At 46.2% G+C, this 23,449-nt stretch overlaps 1 protein-coding gene across 2 annotated transcripts in view; it reads left to right on the top strand.

The window, feature by feature from the left end:
- The window catches only part of ALDH9A1 (aldehyde dehydrogenase 9 family member A1), a 919,974-nt gene that overhangs the window by 188,390 nt on the left and 708,135 nt on the right, over nt 1–23,449 (top strand). The window contains exon 1 of one of the 2 annotated variants that reach the window (XM_069641043.1): nt 19,081–19,213. The exons of the other annotated variant lie outside the window; for it this stretch is intronic. The gene's annotated coding sequence lies outside the window, so the exon portion shown is untranslated. Of the gene's footprint in view, nt 1–19,080; nt 19,214–23,449 lie in introns of those variants that run through there. 2 annotated transcript variants of the gene reach the window in all.

Here is a 23,449-nt window from a genome sequence, read left to right as displayed (position 1 = left end):
AGCCTTTGCTCTATGTATTCTGTGACCTGCCCACCGGTCCATGCTGATTGCGGAATTCCTTGCAGCTCTCTACAGGGCTGTTGTGACCGTCTCTCCTCCTCCAGTTGTTATCGTGCATCAATTGCCACTATGCTCTTATGGCATAAATATTCTATTTCATAGTCTTTCTCTCCCTTACTCTTGCTAATTTCTGCTTCCCTTCTCCTCGTCTCCCTCAATTCTCCTTCCTCTCGCCTTTGTTGCAACCTACGTACTTTCATTCTTTGGGATTCTATCTCTTCCCATTTCTTCTCTTCTAGCCTCTGCTTTTTTTCTTGCCTCATATCTTTGTCGTTCTTCTCTTCGCTTGCACTCTTTATCCCTCTCTTGCTTGTATCCTCTTTCTTCCATTTCTTTCTTTTCCCGCTTTTCTCTCTCCTCTCTTTCTCAAACTTCATCAATGCCTTTATCATCTAGTTTAAGCAATATTTGTCCTCCTATCCATTAATTCTGTACTATTGTCATTCCCTTAGCTTCCCCCTTCCCCCTCGGAACGTCCTGGTCCATACGGCAATGTGCCAGAATGGTTCCACACACCCCCCAACATGGCGCACGCCGCTCTCAGATCAGCAGTATAGCTTCTAGTTCGGCTAGATAAGCGCCCCGCCCATGCGGATCGGCGCGTGTCAATTCGCTCACAGTTCCTAGTTGGGCTGCTGTTCCTAGCGTTCCAAGTTCCTCTTGTGCCTTCCTGGAATGCCCGACCGCGGTCGTGCCTTGCCGCCTTCCGCGGTCCTCCTTCCCAGGATTACTCTTCCGCAGTTGCCCTCGGACCGCCCTACCTCTTCACCCGGGACTTCCTGTGCCTTCCGGATTGCTCGACCGCAACTGTGCCTTGCCGTCTTCCGCAGTTCATCCTCCCAGGACTACTCATCTCGCGGTCGCCTTCGGATCGCTTCCCCCTCCTTCCAGGCTCCTGTGCAGTAGTTACCTTCTGCTGCTATCCTTCCTGGGGTTCCTTCTTCCAGACCTTACAAGACTTATACTCTCCGCTTCCTCTCCTCCCGTATACCTGCCTACGTCTTGAACATTGAACTCCTAGACCATCAGCTACCGACAGTGTGGCGTCCGGTGAAGCCCGTCCTTACCTCCACGAGACCCACACCTCCAAGGAACGCGGGCAGCCAGAACCAACAGGCAAGAAGCACTCCAAGCCTCAACAGGTGAGCCCACAAAAAAGTCGCAATAATTGTGACAGTTTTACACGCCCCCCCATCTGACAAAGCAACAGAGATGGATCCCACTGTTCAGGATCTTTTACGAGGAATGCAAGAACTCTGTACAGAGGTACAGAATCTTAAGGCAGAAAATACAGCCTTGAAACAACTGGTTTTGTCCCGGGATTCTGCCTATCAGGACAGTGCCTCAACGGGTGGAGTAGTGGAGAAATATGATTGTTCCCCTAAGATGCTTCGCTCCTTCCTGGACTCATGTCTGGTACACTTCACCTTTAAGCCATATTACTTTTCCACTCCCAGAGCTAAGGTGGGATTTGTAATAGCCCATTTTACCGGTAATGCTCTGGCCTGGGCTACACCATTGGTCTCTGGGGGAGATGCCTTGTTGGACAATTATGATGGGTTCATTAAAGCCTTTAAGGAGATGTTTGATCGCCCAGACCAGGTCTATACTGCTCAAGGAAGGTTGCTGGAGCTCCGACAAGGATCACAGGATATGTTATCCTATGTTATCCGATGTAAACAGCTTGCCAAAGAAGCTGACTGGTCTACAGAGGCATGCTTTACTTTGTTCCGTCGTGGCCTGAATGAAGAAGTGAAAGATGAGCTAGCCAGAATAGCACGTCCAGGTTCATTCCAGGCCCTCATGGATTTATCCCTGCAAATTGACTTCAGTATTCAAGAAAGAAAGGCAGAAAAGAAAAGTTCTCCTCCCAAAATATCTCCATTCGCACCCACCACTAGGGAAAACCCTCCTGCTGAACCTGAACCTGTGCAACTGGGGGCTATGAGAGGCCCCATTTCAGCCCATGAGAGAAACCGCAGATTTGACAGTGGGTTGTGCATGTATTGTGCTTCAGACAAACACTTGGTCAGGAACTGTCCTATAGCACCGCCGAGGCGTTCGGGAAACGCCAGATCCCGATCCTGAATGGAGCCCAGCTTCGGGAGACCAAAGGCCGCTCCACCCCTCCGATCCTGGATCCTTCATCAAGATGCAACCTGGTGGTCCTTGAGGTTACTCTAACCCCTTCCATCGGAGCGTCACAGGCTGTTCTAGCCTTGGTAGACTTTGGTGCTATGGGTATATTTATGACGACCAGTGGCCATCCATGCACGACTTTCCAAGAGAACCTAAGGATATCATACAGACAGTCAAAGGAATCGATGGCTCCCCCCTGTCTTCTGGACCAATCACCCAACAAACCAGGAAAATCATACTCTCAATTCACAACCATCAAGAAACCATACAGTTCGACATCATCAGAGCCGCACACTATCCAGTGGCCCTAGGCATGCCCTGGTTAAAAAAACATAATCCATACATTAATTGGACCGCGGGTTCTCTGTTTTTGGGCTCAGAGTTTTGCTTATGCTTATCGCACTGTCTTGCGTCAAACACCAGACCAGACATGTCCAAAGAAGAAAAAGAGCTAGCCCTTCCCTTACCGTTTCCATTATCAATCAAGTACCAGATATCTACCAGCAGTTCTTTGACGTCTTCTCCTCAGCCATTGTGCAAACCCTGCCTCCACATAGACCAGGAGACTGCGCCATCGATACCGAGGAGAATGCAATAATTCCCTTCGTCAGGATGTTTATTCCATCAGAACCCAAAAAGAGGGCCCTACGAGAATGCTTGGATACCAACCTTGCTAATGGCACCATCCGTCCTTCCAAGTCCCCCGCAGGTGCATCCTTATTTTTTGTACCCAAGAAAGACACCAAGGAGCTACGGCCCTGTCTGGACTATAGGGGTCTGAATCTATGTACCCGGAAGGACAGATATCCCTTACCACTAATAATCAGACATTTTTGAAGCACTTCAAGGTGCTGTAATATTTACCAAGTTAGACTTAAGAGGTGCCTACCATTTGGTCCGAATAAAGGAGGGTGACGAATGGAGGACTGCCTTTTGAACACCCTTTGGCCACTTTGAGTACCTGGTCATGCCATTTGTACTTGCCAATGCCCCAGCTGTCTTCCAGCAATTTATGTATCAGGTTTTTTCAGACATGTTATTCCTCTCTATTATTGTATATTTGTATGACATCCTGGTGTATTCCAAGGACCCGACACAACATCAAGATCGCGTCACTGCCGTGCTACAACGACTAAGGGAACATCACTTATTAGCCAAACACGAAAAGTGCATATTCCATGTTTCAACAGTACGTTACCTGGGATTTGTTTTGAACCCCCAAGGGGTGGCTATGGACCCAACCAAAATTGAAGCTATCACATCCTGGCCAGTTCCCCGTTCTGTTAGACAAATTCAATCCTTCCTGGGCCTTGCACATTTTTACAGGAAGTTCATTCCCTCTTTTTCAGCCATCATTCAACCAATTGTGTCCTTACTTTAAAAAAAAAACACTCCCTTTCTATGGACCTCTTCTCAAGAATCCGCCTTTACAAAAACTAAAGGAGACGTTCACTCAAGAACCCATTCTGTTACAGCCTGACATTACAAAACCTTTTCTGGTGGAAACAGACGCTTCAGAATATGCTATAGGCACGGTTCTGAAACAACAAGCCAAAGATGGTCTCGAACATCCTATAGCTTACCTATCCCAGACCTTGCTTCCATGTGAGACACACTATTCAGTCCTGGAAAAAGAATTGCTTGCCGTTCGTCAAGCCTTTAAAGACTGCCGTCATCTCCTCCTGGGTGCCGCTCATCCTGTACAAGTGCGGACAGATCACAGGAATCTACAAGTCCTCCAATCCATGGAGTGCACAAAACAGTCTACAAGCACGGTGGGCTTTATTCTTTGCTCAATACCAATTCCAAATATCACACATTCCAGGGACTTCGAATGTCATAGCAGACGCCTTGTCCAGACGTCCCAACTATCCCTCACAGGATGTTCTTGACCTACCCAAGATGTTTCCCAACACTGTGTTCATCGCTCAGGCTTGTGACATCTTGGAGTCCATTAAGAGTGAAACCACTACCTCAGGCCTTTGGAAGGATTTTCAAGGACGCAATACCTGGGCCCTTAAGCATAAAGATGGGTTCCTTTTTCGGGGATCCCAACTAGTGATTCCTACCCAGTCTTTGCAGGATCGGATAATACATCTATGCCACGAGACCTTCCACTCCGGACACCACAGGGTCAGATGTACCCTTCTCTCCATTCAAAGAACCTTCTGGTGACCCAAGAGCCTGAAAGATGTTCAGGCGCATATCCAGGCATGTACTATCTGCAACCAGAACAAGACAGATAGCAGAAAACCAGCAGGATTGCTCCTCCAACCTAATCAACCTTCCCCCGACACTTGCAAGCCATAGCAACGGATTTCATTGTTGATCTACAGCCCTCAAGGGGACATACAGTCATAATGGTAACCATTGATCTCTTTTCTCACATGGCCCATTTTACACCATTATCAAATCTGCCTTCTGCTCCAGAGATGGCCGGAATATTTGTAAAACACTTTTTCCGTCTACATGGGCTTCCATCTAAAATCATCTCTGATCATGGACCTCAGTACATCTCAAATTTCTGGAAAAACCTCTGCAAAGTATTAGGAATCCAATGAGCCCTTTCATCTGGATACTATTCCCAGACCAATGGCATTACAGAAAGGGTGAACCAGACCTTAGAACAATATCTACAATGCTTTGCCACCAAGGTTCAGGATGACTGGACTGTTCCGATGCCAGTGGTAGAATTCGCCTACAACAATTCTGAACATTCCACGATAAAGACCGCCCCTTCTTTTGTAACCAAAGCTTTCATTCCTCAGTACTTCCTTCGGTATTACCCTCTCCTAGTCCTGTTCCTTCTGTTGATTCCTGGACTGCTCAGCTGGTATCAATCCATCAAGAGGCTAAGAACCATCTGTCCAAGGCTAGGGAAAGAGATTTGCAGATGCCAAGAGACGTTCTGCTCCATCCTATAATGTGGGGGACAAGGTCTGGTTATCCGCCCGGTATTTACCTAGACATTTAAGACCCAACAAGCTGGCACCCCATTTACTACGGTCCCTTCGTTGTATCCAAGAAGATCAATCCAGTAGCCTATCAACTACGTTTGCCTTCAACTTGGAACAGAATTCATCCTGTCTTTCACACCTTCTTGCTAAAACCCTATCATCACTCTACCAAAGACACTCCTTGCTCTCCTCGGCTCGTCCAGGGTCAAATTGAATATGAAGTCTCCCGGATTTGCGATTCTAGATACAGAAGAGGACACCTACAATACTTGGTGGAATGGAAAGGATATCCGCCTAGTGACTGTACCTGGGAACCAGTCTCCAACCTCAATGCCCCTAGACTGGTACAACGGTTCCATCGGTTCGATCCTGGCAAACCAGGGGGTATGAGGCTTCAGAGGGTGTATACTGTCATAAAACCACGCTACCGCCCCCTCTGGACGTCCTGGTCCATACGGCAATGTGCCAGAATGGTTCCACACCCCCCAACATGGCGCACGCCGCTCTCAGATACAACGGTATAGCTTTGCTAGATAAGCGCCCCGCCCATGCGGATCGGCGCGTGTCAATTCGCTCACAGTTCCTAGTTCGGCTGCTGTTCCTAGCGTTCGCTACTCGGAAACTTCCTTGTTCCCCTTGTGCCTTCCTGGACTGCCCGACCGCGGTTGTGCCTTGCCGCCTTCCGCGGTCCTCCTCCCAGGATTACTCTTCTGCAGTTGCCCTCGGACTGCCCTACCTCTTCACCCAGGACTTCCTGTGCCTTCCGGATTGCTTGACCGCAACTGTGCCTTCCAGACCTTACAAGACTTTTACTCTCCGCTTTCTCTCCTCCTGGGCACCTGCCTATGTCTTGAACATTGAACTGCTAGACCATCAGCTACCGACAATGTGGCGTCAGGTGAAGCCCATCCTTACGTCCTTACCTCCACGAGACCCGCACCTCCAAGAAACGCGGGCAGCCAGAACCAACAAGGAAGAAGCACTCCAAGCCTCAACAGGTGACCCCACAAACAAGTCGTGATAATTGTGACACTATCTCTATTCGTCTGTCTTGTCTGTCCTTTCTCTCACGCTGTTTACTTTCATTGCGTGCTAATATATCTTTGCGTTCTCTGCTCTTGCTTTCTTCTGCATTATCCTCACTGCTGTAAGCAGGGGTGCATACCTTGGATTAAAATACCCCGCTGCTGCTTTTAATTCCTTTAAGGGATAAAATCCCTTCTCCTCTGTGTCTACACTCTTCTCTTCAAGAGGGGAAAGGGGAGCTGAAGGCTTTTTATTCTGCCCTTTATGCTGATTGAGCATCCACTCCCAAAAGCTCAAATCTTCTTTCTCACTTTGGTACATTTTCCAAAGCGGCTAGCCTTTTCTGAAACTTTTTTTCCCTTATATGTACATGCAAATATGTTGTTATATGCTGCAATACATCTTTTGACAATGAACCCTCCTGAGGCCACGGCATGAGTGTCTTATTCGTCGTGCCTCGAACCCATTTCGAATTTTATTTCCTTATTTTCGCTGTGTATGTCGGTAATGTCCTACATAAATGTAAAAGAGGTTTATCCCCACATAATGACAGATCGATTGTGATTGTTAATACTAAACCGTTGTTTTATATTTTATCAAATATACCACACCGAACAATTAGTGCAGGCACCATAAATCACTGTTTATAATCCCAATCAGAATATGTTTCAACTGCTCACTTTTTTATTTAAAAAAATAATCTATGAAATGGTATTCTGTTTCCTCCTTCGTTTACATTTCCTACCAATTTTTATATCGTTCTTGTATTTTTTGTATGTTAAGAGTCTCTTCTTTACTTATATATTACTTTACTTTGATTTTTCCCTTCTTGATCGACATCAATCTCTTGGTCAAAATGTTTCACTAATCTCTATTTTGTAATATCATTTTATATTCATCAGTCTAAACACACCAAAAGATGTGTATTTAACAGTTTTATAACCCCACACATGTGCACTTTTAAATGGTTTACTGTGTTTTACTGTGTACGCCTGCCTTTACTATCTTAGTAAATGTATCCCTTCTCCATTTTGGAGTTTGATACACACTTCATCTGTAGGCCTTGCCTCAGGAATTCTTAATATATATTTTATTTCTGTCCCCTTGAATCAAGGCATCTACTGTTCCTTCTAATTTTTCCCAAAACAGAAATCCTGTTACTTTTTACACATATTATTTAGAACACAATCGCTCCCCCTATTTTTGCCATGTTTGTTTTTCTACTTACATCGGTGACTCAATCTGAGTCCTCTGGCATCGACTCTCCCTCAACCAACCAGTTTTTCTTCCGTCCACGGGGCACCTGCGGGGACCGGACAGGAATTTTCATCAAAGGGGGACCTACCAACCATATATTCTTGCACGTGACTGCGTGCCGCTCTCCAAAGGAAACTCTGTGGTCTTCTGGCTAGTGGCGGGAGTAGCCGAGCGTCCGGGGACCTGGATCCGGCCACGGTCGACTAGACTGTAACCATCCGCACCATTACCAAATTGTGCTGTAGCACCTTCAAGCGTCTTTTGTGCTAGATGGGATTACAGTAATGGTCACAAACCAAATAATCGGACAGACTCAAGGAATATGGCAAAGTGCTACTTTACTATCAATTGAATAAGGCAGTGTCAACTGGCAGACATCGGACTGATGCTTGCACACTCATACAGCAGCTTGATTACATGGAAGTCTTATACCCCAATATGCGTAATCTATGACGTCATTCTACGTGGCAAAATACAAAACCTCTCAAGGGTAGGGATTGGTGAAGGGAACTCTTATGACTGAACCTGAGTATGTTGACTGGACCTGAGTGTTTACAGTGCTTAAGCGATATCAGTGGCTGAGTGATATCATGTGTGGTATGTTGGTTGAGTGGAATGTGGTGTTCCACCCTAGGCAGTTGGAAATCATGTAGCCTCGGTGGTGGGAGCCAGCAGGCCTCCTCCCAGCTCCTATACTTGTCCTGTCAACTTGCATACCTGTTAATGTAACTAAATAAAACATGGAGTACTACCTTACCTGAGTTGCCTGAAGAACTTTCTGTCCTAACAAACTGGCAACAAGCTTGTCTTGATCCAGGCCCTGGAGGAGAAGTAGAGGAACTGATGAAGTAATGGACAAGGAGTTGAATGAGCAGTAAGAGTGATAGACCGCGACAAAGGAAACAAGTAAGGTGCTGCGGGGGGTGCAAATAGGAGGAGCATGAGCTAGCGAAAGAAGAAAGCGAGGCCCCCTGCCCCCCAGTGAATTAATCCCACCACCCAGGGCCACTAAGGCTGTGAAGGTCTGCCTTCAATCTCAGCATGTGGGAAATGTGATTCCCTGTAGACCCTCTGTAATTCCCAAAGCCAAGTCCCTTTGGAGTTTGAGGTCTCTGACTTACCGTCAGACTACTCCCCATTTTCCCAATTAGTCCATCATCTCTCATTGGTAAGCCATCAGCCAAAGTCCTCCATTTGTAGTTGACCTTGTTGCTGCTTACTGTCCTGGAACACTCATGGGAGTGTGCCCACACTACTATCTTAGCTTGAGTCTCTTATGAAGTGTTTGTTTCGAGTCGCATTGGAAGAGACTACAAATGTGTCCATTTCAGCCTTTCATTTACTGCTATTTGATTTAATTATTCACGGTGCTGTTGCTCCTTTTGGCTTTTAGAGACTTGCTCACTCTATCGCATATGAACTTCGTATGCTTTTAATTGGCCAGCAGTTTGTCTCTCACAGATGTTTTCGTCTTCCTTCATCTATAAAGACTGTCCCACATTCAGAGCTTATCCATGTACTGCGCTTGTGATGTGCGCTTATCCCTCAAAATAGCATCTTTGCTTTGGGTCAACCTTGACACATCGCCGGGTTTGGAAACAGGGCTGTTTTTCTGCTTCTACTGATTAGTAAAGCCTCGGCCTGTCTCTGAGGTAGCTTGGTTATATTCATTGTGAGCGTCCAATTTGCTAATATGGCTGTCTTTGCCACATTATATATTGCTCTATAGCAAACTTCTATACGTTGTCTTTCCATCTTGCGTTACTGCTTATTTACACTTATTGGTCAGTAAGTTACTTCATTTTCTTTAGAGCCATAATTACTTTAGCATTAGGTTCATGTTACTCTTAGTGCTTCAGTTACGTCGTTACCTATTATTTTCATATCCATCATAGATTCATATTTATGACATCAATTTGTTCCCATCAGATTTCACTTTAACATCCGTCCATGATATTCATTGATGCCTTCTGACATCTTGACAGGCGACATCCTTTCATGTAGCATTCTTCCATGCGACATCCTTCCACACATCAGTGCAATGGTACTTTCTGTATGGCTGTCTGAGTGCATAACGTCTCTCATACACTCGATGCGGTATAGGAACGATACTTCCAATATGACAGTGGTGAGGGGGCGGGAATTGGCAGAATAGCGTCTACCTGCTCCTCTACACTATCAAGCTAACCAATTTCATTTGAGTTACATCATTAATGGCCTCCAGACCCTCATCAAACTTCAAGGCTGGTACTTTTACAGCTGCATTTCCATTTGGAAACTTAAAATTCATTATTGTGTAAGGGAGCAAGATTTCTATAATATTCTTGTATGATCGGTTTATCAAGTGCAACAACAAATATAAAATGGGGAGATTTAATAACTTACCAGTGTTTGTGAAAGGCTAGGAGGAATGTGGGAAAAAAAAGTCAGTCGCAAGTCAGTCGTACTCGGCTCAGCCTCTTATTTCATCTGACAAAATGAATATTATTCCGATGGAAAGTATTATCTGGCAAGAATTTATGACTGGCCTATTTCTCGAAAAGATTGGTAATTTAGTTTAGTTTATTAGTTTAGTTTATTATTTGATAATGCGCTCCCAACCCTGGGGTAGCCGGGCGCAGCGGTAACAAGAATACTTAAGCTTTGTTGCATACAATGGTACATACAGTGGATACATTACAAGTTATTACAGTATTTACAGTAAAGATAAGAAATGTGGGTACTTCACAACACACAGGAAGTGGTATGAGAGTCTATTGTACAGTTTTCATGAGTAACATAGTGGAGCCATGCCATAATACAGGGCCTGGTGCAGGGGGCAGTTTAGTGGACGTTCTTTGTCCAGAGCCGGCTTTTCACATTGCATCTGAATCTGGAATAGGGTTGATCAGCTCTCAATGCAGTAGGGAGAGCATTCCAGGCACGGGCAGCTCTAACAGGGAAGCTTGCTCCACCTGCTTTTGTTAGTCTGAATCTGGGGATTTCTAGTGCGAGATGGTTAGACGCTCTAGTATGGTGACTGGAGGATTTTCTGGTCAGTCTGGCCGAGATATATGGGGGCGCAGTGTTGTTCAGTCCTTTGTGGGTGAGAGATAGCGTCTTGAGGAGGATTCTGTCACTAATTTTTAGCCAGTGATGGTCTTTCCTGATATTAGATATATGCACTCTGCAGGGTATGTCCAAGGCTGCTCTAAGAGCATTATTCTACAGTATTTGCAATTTGTTTATGACAGTTTTATTGACACCTGCATATAGGGCATTACAGTAGTCCAGCTTAGACATTACTAAAGCGTTGGCTAGACTGATACAGTTGGTTTTGGAGAGGTAGGGTCTACAGCCCCGGATTAATTTAAATGAAGCGAGGGAGTTAACTTGTTTCTTAAGATATAAAGTGGAGTCAAGGTAAAAAACCTAATGTTTTTGCCTCGGTTACCACCTTGATTATGTTGCCATCAATATTAAAGGCAGTATAGCAAGGGCTACGTTTTTTGAGGTTAGAGTCGGAACCCAGGATCAGTATCTCTGTTTTGTCGTCATTCAGGCAGAGGCCGCGAGAGGCCATCCATGCCTGAATGAGGAGGTAAATCTTGTTTACTAGCGCAGTGTCTTCGACAAAGTTGCCAGATAGTGGTATGAGGATCTGCGTGTCATCCGCGTAGTTAGTATAGGTAACCCCCAATCTGTCAAGTTTGTCGAAGAGTGGCTTAGTGAAGATATTGTACATTGTAGGGAAGACACATGAACCTTGTGGGACACCACAGGTGACTTGTATTGGGTCCGCTGAAGCTACAGAGGAGAACACTCTCATCATACGGTTGGCTAGGAAGGATTGTACCCAGGCTATAGCTTTGCTTGAGAAATAGGCGGCAGATGCTAGATGCTTGCATAACACTGCATGGTCCACCAGGTCGAAGGCCACCAATAAGTCGAGGGGGAGGAGCATATCTGTATTACCTTTATCCTTCAACTCGTCAATTTGTGTCTTGAGGTCAATTAGGGAAGTTTCAGTACCGTGTTGTGGTCTGAACCCAGATTGGCGTGATCCTAGTAGTTGGTTTTTCTCCAGGTAGTTTTGGATCTGGAGGTAGGCTACTCTGTCCATTTTCAGGAGGAATGGGACTGTGGTAATGGGCCTATAATTAGTGGGGATAGCTGGGTCAAGGGTCTGTTTTTTGAGGAGAGGCAGTACCCAGGATTCTTTGAGGTTGGTGGGTACAGTGCTAGTTCTAAAGGAGGCGTTAATTAGCTTAGCGATGAAGGCTGCTAAGTCTCTAGCTGCGTCCTTGATAACTTGTGCCGGGCAACTGTCGCCTTGGCAATTTGATGGTTTCAGAGAAGATATGACCTTTTCAGTTTCCAGAATGGATATGTTGGTAAACCTGAAAGGTTTGCAGTTGTTTAGTGTATCGGATCTAGGTGTATCTGTCGTCAGGGTGGTGGTATGTGTTCCTGTGGAACTCAAGGAAGCTTTTTTCTTAGCGATTTTGGTTTGTAGGGTTATTATATTTGCTAGGGCATTGTGGATGTGCGTACACCATTGTTTGTCTTTAGGGACGTTGTCTGTGGGAGCAATCAGGTTTTCCATTTCCCGGAGGATGGAGAAAAGTTCTTTGGAGTTCGAGTTAGCTTTACTAATTCTCTCATTGAATGTGTCTTTTTTGGTTTGGATTATTTCTTTCTTGTATTTATTTGCAAAATTGGCAAGTAGAGTTTTATTCTCAACTGAAGGCGTATGCCTCCAGATAGCTTGGAGTTTGCGTTTTGGGATTCATAGTTCTTTAAGATGGGGGTAAACCATGTGTTGAGGTGCGATTCTAGTTTACTTTTACGTAGTTTTATAGGGGCAATCGTATCCAAGGCTTTGGACATGGTTTTGTTGAATGTCTCAACTAGCGTAATTGGGTCAGAGTTGAGGGCACCAGTGGTAAGAGCTGGTAGGAGGAGTGGGAGTAGTTTTTCAGCACTAATTTCTTTTTTGCTTCTAGTTGGCAGGGGTGGTACTATTTCACGAGTAGCTAATTTTGGCAGTTCTATATTAGATGAGAAACAGATGAGGTGGTGGTCGGTCCAGGTTTGGGGTGTGATGTTGGAGATGGTAGTGATGCAATTGCGGTTGGCTATCCAGTCTAATGTGCGTCCTTTTATATGTGTAGGGGCTAAGACTTTTTGGGAGAGGCCATGATCGACTAGAATAGATTGTATAGACTGAGCCTGTTTGTCCTCAACATCGTTAAATCCCAGGTTGAAATCACCTAGTAGTAGGAGCTGGGTGGAGCCTTTGATGTTGTTAGTGAGGAGGCTGGAGAGGTCTTCCTCAAAGTTACCTAGAGGGCCCAGGGGTCTATACACAAGAAGAATGGTTAGTGTACTATTGTTAGAAATAGGTACTTTAGCTGAGATTAGTTCGCAAGAAGTCATTACTGGAGGTGGGGTGAGTCTTGCAGCTAGCGTGGTTTTATCAATGATAGCCAGACCACCTCCTCTGGAGTTGGGCTGATCGACTCTGAGAATATTGTAGTTGTCTGGTATGGCAATCATAAGTGCGGGACCTGCAACATCGTGGAGCCAGGTATCAGAGACAGCCAGGAAATCTAGCTTATCCGTAGCGAGTATGTCGGCGATTTTCGTGTTATGTGCTATGAAGGACCTTGCATTGATAAGGGCTCCTGATAGGGTGGGAGTTGTGATATTTTTTTGGTTATGTCTAGGTTTGGGGTGTTTGGATCTCTTCAGGTTAAGATGAGGGTTGGTCTGTGTTTTGGGACTTCTTTCAGCAGTTATGGTGATTGAATTATGGTCAGAGGCAGTCGGAGTGGGTGTGGGGCCCGATGGTCTAGTTGTTTTATTTTTTAGGTCATAAAGTCGTGACAGCCTAGCTCTAAGTCGCATGTTTCTGTCCTGCAAGTTACAAGGTGTAGAGTAGGTGTGGTCCATTGTGGTGGTAATGGTTAGAATAGTCCAAAGTAAGGAACAGAGTGTGTATCTAAGGTAAGTCTTGGAGATGCGCATGTTGGGATATAATAACAAGGGGCACCTAAAGTTTGGCAATCCCGGTGGTAACTAAAATGCTAGCATGCAGTAGTGACTAAAATACATACATGCACAGCAGTGGGCACAAGAGTTTGACATTCCCAGTGGTGACTAGAAATGCATGCCTACAGTAGTGACTGGAGTACATACATGACCAGCATGCTAGCTTGCACAAGGAAGCAGTGGCGTAACACAAAATCTGGGGGCCCCCTGCGAGCCATGCTGAGGGGGCCCCCCAACTCGGCAACAAATCACGGGTTGCGCCACACTCTGGGCCGGCCTAGACTGTCACGCTTGCACAATACGCATGAACGTGCTGCTGAAGGGGTATGCCGCACACTGCACTAGGAAAAAGATATAAATATGTGTTTTAATGCAATATACAGCACACTTTCTGGGATAAATTGGCTATAAAGCCAGAGTGTTTGCAATTGTTTTGTAGGGTAACACAATCCAATACATGCAAGTCACCAACAGTGCACAGGAACATTAATGCTTCCAACTGGCTGCACAATGTAGACCAGTGTAAACACGTAATAACATTATAGTACAGAATGCCAGGCCACATTTAGACATACCTAGACTGTTGTCAGCAAAATGCCAGTCAAAGCAATAACACTCATCAAGAAGAGAGCACACAATAAAGCATGTGTCTCCATGGCCTCGAACAACACGGCCAAACTCTTTAAAATCTGCAAGGAACTGGTCAATCCTGTTGTGGTCTATACCTCTTCTGTTCCCTCCCATGCCCTCTGTACAGCTCTGGCCTCTCATTTCTCTGCTAAATCTCAGGACATCCTGTCCTCTATGTCCTCTTCCTCTCTCGGCCCAATTTGGCCATCTCTTCTCTCCTCCTCCTTTTTCCTCTTTCTCTCTGACAACACCTGACGAGGTTTCTAGACAAGTCCGATCTATGAAAGTGTCGTCCAAACAGGTGCTCCGCTGCTCCTCCAGACCCATCAAAGCCCATATTGACACCCTCGCTCCAGCCTTGGCCGATTTCTGTAATCACTCTTTCGCCACTGCAATGTTCCCCTCTCCCTTTGAGCACTCCCTTGTGCACCCACTCCTCAAGAAGCAGTCTGCTGATCCTACCTGCCGGAAACCTATCGCTCAATCTCCACCTTTCCTGAGCAAACTCTTGGAAAAGCTTGCCATCTCCCAGCTTACTCTCCACACTGAATCTGTTGGTTGTCTCCATGACCATCAGTCTGGCTTCAGAGCTGCCAGAGGCCTGGAAACTGCTCTCCTTAACACCTGTGCTGCTCTCTAACCTTGATTCCAGCATTCCTTCTATTCTCATCCTTCATCTTTCCTCTGCTTTCGACAGGGTCAACATCGCCATCCTGATCAATCGACTCTGTGAGAACCTGGGCATCACAGATCAGACCTTAGAGTGACTGACCTACTTCCACTTGGACCGCCACTCCGCTCCCAGGTCGATCGTGGTCCCATTCTCTCCGCCACCTCTCTCTACCTGTGGCATTCCCCAGGGCTCTATCCTCTCACGCTGGTTTTTCAACCTCTACTTGGCCACTTTGGCCTCCCTGATCTCTACCTTATCCTCTAACTTTCAGTGTTGTGCGGATGACTCAGCTTTCCTTCAGGCTCCCCTCATCCTCCTCTCCTCTCTTGCTCATTCCTGACTGTCTATCCACGATTCAGGATTGGTGCGCCTCCAACAATCTCTGCCTTAATGCCAGTAAGACAGAGATCCTTCTCATTGGGACCCTTGCCACTGTGTTTCCTCTCTCACTATAGCAGACCACCTTGGGCCCTCTTCCTTTGCCTTCCTGTGAGGCAAAAAACCTTGGTGTCATCTTCAACGCCACACTCTCTTTCTCCCCTAACATCTCGGACATCACCAAGAAGTCCCACTACCAGCTGCTCCTCCTCAAAGGGACTCTTCCCTTTCTCACTCTCCACTAGAAGCTCACTGTCTCTAAGCTGGACTACTGCAACAGCCACTTTCTCAATCTGTCTTCCTCTAGTCTCCGTCATCTGCAAATAATCCAGAACAGGACTGCAAGACTTAGCCTTGCCCTCAAGCCCTGCGATTGTATTTCTCCAGCCCTGAAATCTCTCCACTGGCTGCAAGGATCAAGTTCAAGAACCTTTGCATTGCCCACAAGGCTTTCTGGGGCCAGTGCCAACACTAAATCCAATGCTCTCTTCCAAAATACCTTATTTCTCTAACCCTTCACTCAGCTACCTCCAACTCTCTAAGGCTTAGACATTTCTCCAGGCAGAGAGTGGGGGTAGACCTCTCTCCTCTGCTGGTGCCTCCAACTGGAATGGCCTCCCTGCCCCTCTCAAACTTGAGGCGGACAACCTGAAGTTTCGGAAGCAGCTAAAAGCTTTCCTCTTCTCTGCTGCTTTCGCTCTCTCTCCCCCCCGTCTGACCTACCTGTCTGCTGTACTGACTGGCTGCTTGGCTACCCTCAGAGTCTCTCTTGAGTCCAGGCTCTTTCTTGATTGGTCACCCTTGCACTGCCTCCGGGCCTACCATGCACTTGGGGGCTGTAACTGTAACCCTGCAGTCCATTGTTCTCCTTGCACAACCAATAGCTGCTCTGCCCTGGCTGCACTTACTGAGAGCATTGCTGCCCTGTTTTCCCCTCCCCTCTCACTTGCACTTCCCTGCTCCCTTCTCCCTTGCACTTCTCGTTCTCACAATGACACAAGGCCTAGTGAGATCGTTTGTCTTGTCCTCCCTCTATCATCCCTCCCTTGTGTACACTTGTGTACAGGCGCGTTATACATGACTTGAATCACATCATATCATTTTATCACAGATGCCCAGAAAAATATACAATGCCGCAGTAAGAAATGGCTAGACTGGCAGCACCCAAATGCCAATCTAGCCAGGTAATTAAAGTTAGCAGGACTACTTTATCAGAAATGTCCAGTTAAAAGAAAGTCATACCAAACTGAGGAATGACTAGACTGGCTAAATCAAAATGCCTCTCTAGCCACTAATACCACATATCATGCCTGCTTAGCCTGGACATGGACAACCATTATGATTTATCACACAATCCTGCCCCCCCACACATCCACTCTCCCTCCCACCCACAACCCCAACCTCCACAATCAGCTCCTTGGCCCAGAATTACCTCTGCGTCCCTCTTCCTTGTCCCAGAGCTTTCGTATGAGGCTCCTTGCCTCATAGGTAAGTACTGGGATGAGGAACAGTGGGACTAGGAGTGATGAAGATTACAGGTAGCTAAATCGGGCATTACCTCCATGTACCTCTACCTCTTCCCAGTACTTTTGTATGAGGCAGAGTGCCTCAAACACACGTACTGCCTTGTATATAAGTACTGGGACGAGGAAGAATAGGGCTAGGAGTAAGCAAGGCATTAAACACAAGTAGTAGCGCAACACCATTGAGTTGACTGGGCTTCAGCACTACCCCCTCTGACATTTTGGGCTATATTGACTCAACTTGGCTAACCTTTAGAGCAGTTGCCAGACCGAACAGGACACAGATTTTAAACGGCACCTGGTTTTTGCTGTTAACAAGAACCCAGCAATTACCAACGTAAAGCATTTCACTGTTAGTACCTGCATTCAAATGCCACATTGTTTAGGCGATTGAAATCGTGATGTGGGTTTAGTACTTGCATGCCAGGGGAGTGATTGGAAGGGTAGAGAGGGAACAGGAGACTTATAGGAGAGAGTTAACTGCTTGTAACATTGAATCTGCACTAGAATAGTCTCATTAAAATGCGTAAATAATTTGGATGCGCCCACACAAATAAATTTCCCCCTCCCCACCGCATGTGAAGTTAGCGCCTCTCCCAACATTTGAAGGGTTAGCCCCCCCGAAATGAAGGTTTTCTTGTGCCCCTGTACACAAGTACACACACCATTCACCTTATACACACCCAGTCATCCACACATTTAAGTGTGCACCCTTTCACCATACACTCACACAGGTAGCCACCTATACATTTAAGTGTGCACCCTTTCACCATGCAGGCACACCCACACAGCCACCCATACATTTAAGTGTGCACCCTTTCATCATACACACACAGGCAGCCGGCTATACATTTGAGTGTGCACCCTTTCACCATAGACTCATACACGCACACCTCATGGAGTTGAGGGGGGCCTATTACTTAAAAAAGAAATTGGGGCTCATTACGGGTCCAGCGGTAACCGTGCCGGTGCTACCGGCGGGTTGCCGCCAGACCCATAAAAAATTACTATGGCCTGACTTCCCGGTGCCACTGTGCTATTTCAAGTCCGGCGGCTGGGAAATCAGGTGCCGGTAATTTCGTTAAACCCCAGACTCCACGGGAAAGGGGTCACAGAAGCACCTGCACCATTGTTAACGGTGCCGGTGCTTCCGTGACAGGTCTGCCTACCGTGGCTGCTGTGCCTGGCAGGGTCAGACCTGTCGGGCACGGCAGCCCCACCAGCCAGACCTGTAATATGCCGGTCCGGAAACAACAGTGCCTGTAAGCTTACCAGCACCGTTGTTTCCGGACCGGCATGGTCAGAATAAGCCCCATTGTTTCTTTTTTAAGTCACTATAACTTCATTAAGAAATTATTTCAGTTAAGGATCGAACCATAATCAAAATAATTTCTTTATGATGGCTGAGTGGCTTCAAAAACAAACAATTTCTTTTTGAAGGCATAGGGTCCCCCCCCCCCTCACCCCATGACATGGAGGCCTCCAGCCTAGGGTCTTCCATGTCATGGGGTACGGGGGCCCTCAGACTTCAAAAAGAAAGTTTCTTTTTGTAGTCACTCTGCCTTCATAAAGAAATTATTTCTGTTACAGAAATGTTCTTTATGAATGCAGAGTGAATTTCAAAAGAAACATTTTTTTTTTAGAAAAAAATATTTTCATTTTTTTTTTTTTTTTTACTGGGGCCCCCTCCCAGCCATGTGCTGGTGGGGCCCCCCACACCACGGGCCCCCCCGCACCGCGGGGGCTGCGGGGGCCCCTGTTACGCCAGTGCAAGGAAGGGCACCTAAGTTTGAGAGTCCCAGTGGAGGCTAGAAATGCATACATACAGTAGTGACTGGAGTACATACATGCAGTAATGACCAGAATGCTAGCGTGCACAAGGGAGGGAACCTAAGTTTGAAAAGAGCCAGCTTAATACAAGATGGGCCTAAACCAGATTTTACACTCACTTTCTTGCTCCTATAATATGTATTTGATTTGGCAATTTTTAATTGCAACATACAGTTCTATTATTGGTGTGCGATTCATAAAGTGGCTTAAGAATCACCAACGTCTTTTCTTTTTGTGACTTTCTTTTCACCCGTATAATAAAAATGCCTTCAGCCACTTGATTAATAGCTGTTCCTTGCACTGAAATCCTGTTAAAAACAAATCTTGACAAAGCCAACTGTTGTCGCTTGTGCACAGGTAGTAGGCAGGTGGCAGGCATTGTTAGCACATACCCACAAGGGTCCAACTGTTGCCATCTCATGGGCAGCTGCTAGTCCCGTTATGGTAAATGCCTTTCCCATGCCTACACAAAAGCTCAACTATTGGCTTCGCCAATGCTTGATGTGTTCTCGGTATGCGGCTATTGTGGAGGGAGTGGCTGCAGGGTAGGTGGAGTCACTGGACAGCAATGGGAGGGATTGACTACAGGAGCTTAGGGAGAGAGGGGAAGCGTCAGAGGAGGAGGGCTATTTAGTCTGCAGAGTTCAAGGCTCAACTCAGAAGCTGACTGACACCCACGGGGGAGAGAGAGACACAGACAGAGCTAAGTATGAAACTCTTTAACGTTTGTTTAAAACTGGTACTGATTACATGTCGCCTGGGATTTAATAACCCTTTTGCCGTCGTTCTTACACACCCCTACTTTCCGAGAAGGCAACACCACTCCTAGTTTTAAGAAAACATGCTTATCGCTGTAGCAGTCCCCGGGCCTGAGGACGTTTGGCATGCGCTCTTACGGCGCAGCACTGCCGTATCCGATTAATTCACCGTGCAAAGGACTGGAATCACAGTGTACACTTGTTTGACTGCTAAAATTGCCGCTCGAGCAGCAAACAAGGTCACTTTTGTTGTTAAACATGTCTTTAGAGTGCGTTTTTCGTGTATTCTGCTTGCAGTCACTTTAAAGACCAAGAGCGAGTGTGTCAGTAGAAGCGTGCATAACCACGCTCCCTGCTTGGGAATAATTTTGGGGAAGGGGCGAAACTGCAATACATTTGGTGTTGCGGCTTCTTTTAACCCCAGCCCCACCCCAAACCTTCTGGGCTGTTTCTAGAGAATATGTCCCCAGGGCGAAGCACAAAAATTACGCCCGATGCCGCAGCACAGCCCTCCGCCCCCTCCCCCCGCCCCACCGTCCTGTTCCGCGTGCTGCCGCCCCTGACTGAACTTGCTCTTCGGCCATTTTATCATTGCAGTGTAAATAATACTAATTTGTACTTAACATGAATAAGTAGGCATCGTGTGCAACAATATCACAAACAGGAATTCATGTTAATTATTGCATGTTGCTGTTGTCTAAATGAAGGGCTCTGTTCTAGGGGGTTGGTGCTGCAAAAGAGTCTATTGCTGCTGTGTGGTCTAGTTTTCAAAACATTTTGCTCTCAATTGAAAGCGTAATTTTTCTATTGCATATCCTGGTAACTTGGTCATGCGACTGTAACACTGAGCCAATCGCGATTGTACGTGGGCATGTTATCTCAATACCTACAGTAATAAAGAGAACATTTTCGCTGCACGTAAACCAAAACTGTTGGCTTTGTTAATGCTCGTTTTTTATTGTTGCACATACCATTTGTTTTTTTTCACAGTAAATAAGACAGACATGCCTACCCCATAGTCTTCAAGTTTGCATCCCATGGCACTTTTGCTAAAATGTATACAGCAATAAACCTAACGGAGAACAATAATCTGCCACCTCCTACCCCCCACTTATCCAAACATTTTAATATTTGCCTCCCAGTAAACCACATTGTTTGACAAGGTGACTCCATGCAATCTTAACAAGTGTTCTCCAGTCCCGGGTTTTCATGTAACCAACATATCAATGGATTCTGGCTGGGAGTTCTTATTAATATACCAGAAGACAATGGTTTAAAAAACTGGGTGTTCACATGAAATAGGATTACTTGATCGCCCTAAAATATTCCACAAACAAGAACCTGAGCCTAGCCATCTTCTACAATACCATAAATGAATGCCAATCCCTCCTTTTCTCAGATATTAATCCTTCCTTTGTCCACTTATTTCACTCTTCCAATCCTTCCTTTGTCCACTTATTTCATTCTTCCACCCCTTTCCCCACAAACTCATACTCTGGCAGGCAGTCTTTGACCCTTTTTAAGCCAGCAAAAAAGCCCTGTGTTATATGAGGCCACTTTGAAAATTACTTCCAGGTGTTCTTTTGATTCCCAGTCCACCCCTGAATAGATATACATACATACGGAAAGCTGATTTGCATATGTGTGTTCAAGGCACAAGTCGGAGAAAAGTAAGTGTGAGCCGGGGGCTAATGAACATGTGGAATGCGCAAAACCACATGCAGTCCGAGGACGTAATTTAACATTAAGTCAATGACCGCTCCTTTCAGCAAGTGAGGGTGTTCTGCTTCTAAATTATTTTGGTTGGTACTGCTTCTAAATTATTTTGATTAGCAGTACAACATGTTCTCTTTCACCACAAACTTGTAATCTCCATGGCAAGTAAATGACGAGTGCGACATGCTTTATTGCTGGGGAACAAGGAATATTGACAAAATGGTGCCCACTCTTCTCACAGTAATGCCACTCCTTGACCATTCATATGTACCTTAAAAAACGTAAGTGCAGATACCACAATTGATGTCCCTAATATCTTTGTTTTTAATGTTTGTGCTTTTTACAGAGTCCTAAAGTATCCCATGGCCATTTGTAAGAAGACCACCCAGTCCTGTTTTTTGCTTTGAGTTCTGGGACTTGTAGTTTTCCTAAATTTAAAATGGGGGGGAAATACAGAAAACTACACGTCTCAAACGAAAACATGGGTCTGGATGGCCTTCTCATGCATGGCCACGGGAAACGTGAGGCCTGACTTTTATACTTCATCAACACACTGCCATTGTAGTTTCAGGGTACCAAAGCTGATCTGTAGAGTGCTGTACCATACTCCTGCCAGGGGTATCCAGACTTTAGTGTAGCTCCCATGTCATGCAGGACACCATGAACCAGTCCAAGCTTTTAACTTAGATGGGGCCTCTCTTTGGAACAGCCTCCCGACCACCCTGAAACTTGAGAACCATCTCCGGTTCCGGAAGCACCTCAAGACCTTCCTCTTCGTGTCTGTTCTTCTGTTCTTCGGGCCCAGGTACCTGCTCACCCTGCCTCCCTCCGGGCCTCCCCTGGCACTGGGATCTGTATCTGTAACCATACAGTCCCCCACTCTTCCTCTGCACTTATCAGATGGTGGAGTGGGTGCCGTGATATTGCTCGATCTCTGCGGCGTTCCATACGGTTGACCACTCCATCTTGCTGTCCCGCCTTGCCCAATTTGATATATCGGGGCAAGTGCTGGCCTGGTTCACGTCATTCCTGGCGGATTGTACTCAGACCCTCTCGATGCCACCCTTTCATTCTGATCCATGTCACCTCAGTTGTGGAGTCCCTCAAGGCTCCTCTTTGTCTCCAATCTTAACATCTATATTTAGGCCCTTGTATGTATGATCTGCTCCTTCGGCGTCAGATGCTACTCGTATGCCGACACCCAGATTCTGATTAGATTAGTCTTTGATCAAGCTGAGGTGTCGTCGTGCTTGAGAGTGACAGCCGGGGGAGAATGTATGAACTGCAATTGGCTCAAACTGAATTGGGACAAAACTGAGGTGATGGTGGTGGGCTGCCCCCCTGATCCCACACTTTGGGTGTCCACTTTCTGGCCCGATTCTCTGGGTCCTCTACCAGTTCCGGTTAGCAAGGTGAAAAATCTAGGGTTTATCCTCTCGGCTACCCTTAGTATGGACATACAGATTACAGCAGTCTGCCAAGCTGGGCATGTTCAGTTCAAGGTCCTTAGGAAAGTTCTCCCCATGATCCCAGTCCCACTTAGGCCTCCGGTGGTGCCTGCCTTGGTACTATCACGCCTAGATTACTAACTCTTTATACCTGGCCCAACCAAAGAGCCAGATACAACAATTACGTTTGCAGAATATTGCAGCACGGGTCGTTACTGGGTCTCCTTTTGGTGCACACATAACCCCGGTGCTCTAAGCTCTTCACTGGTTACCAGTGATCCAACGGATCAAGTTTAAGGCTGTATGTATTCACCGTGCCCTCCATGATCAGGGCGCAGAGTACCTTCAAGCCAAGTTTATTAGGTACCTTCCCAACCGTGACCTTTGCTCAGCCTCTGCAGGTTGTGTAGTGGTGCCAAGCTACAAATGGGCACGTGTTGGCAGGCGGGCTTTCTCCATTGCTGCTGCATTCCTGTGGAATGAGCTCCCGCTAGCCATAAAGAAAACATCAAATTACTTGGGTTTATCTATTTTTTGACTTTTCAGCGACGTTCGGGCTGCTTTTCATCTGCCCATAGCGCAAAGATACCTTTTGGGTGACTGCGCACTCAATAAATACTACTAACATAACATATACCCCATCTGACTAATCATGCACTTGCCACGTGTCTGGCTGCACTATCTTTTTGTCTGCATTTATTTATTTAATCGCACTTATTTATTCTGTTCTCTTCTCTGTCTGCACTTTCCACTTCTCCCCCTCCACACACTTTCCCCCTTTTCCATGCACTTGCACATTCTTAATGTCACTGGGCCTAGTCAGATCGTATATTTGTTCTCCCCTGTTCCTCTCCCTTTGCTTGGTCGCGCTTTGAAACACTTGTGTATGAGCGCAATATAAATACAATATCACATGCTGCTTCTTGCACACCCATACTTGCAATGGGGGGGAAAAACGAAACTCAAGCCCTAATATGCAATGGAGAAAATAGGACTGCATAACGCAGGGCAATTTGGCACG

The sequence above is a fragment of the Ambystoma mexicanum genome, chromosome 1q (genome assembly GCF_040938575.1).
Source record: "Ambystoma mexicanum isolate Mex_15411 chromosome 1q, UKY_AmexF1_1, whole genome shotgun sequence".
Lineage (NCBI taxonomy): Eukaryota > Metazoa > Chordata > Amphibia > Caudata > Ambystomatidae > Ambystoma > Ambystoma mexicanum.
Note: the sequence above shows the minus strand (reverse complement) of the source record. Positions and strands in the feature narration are given on the sequence as shown.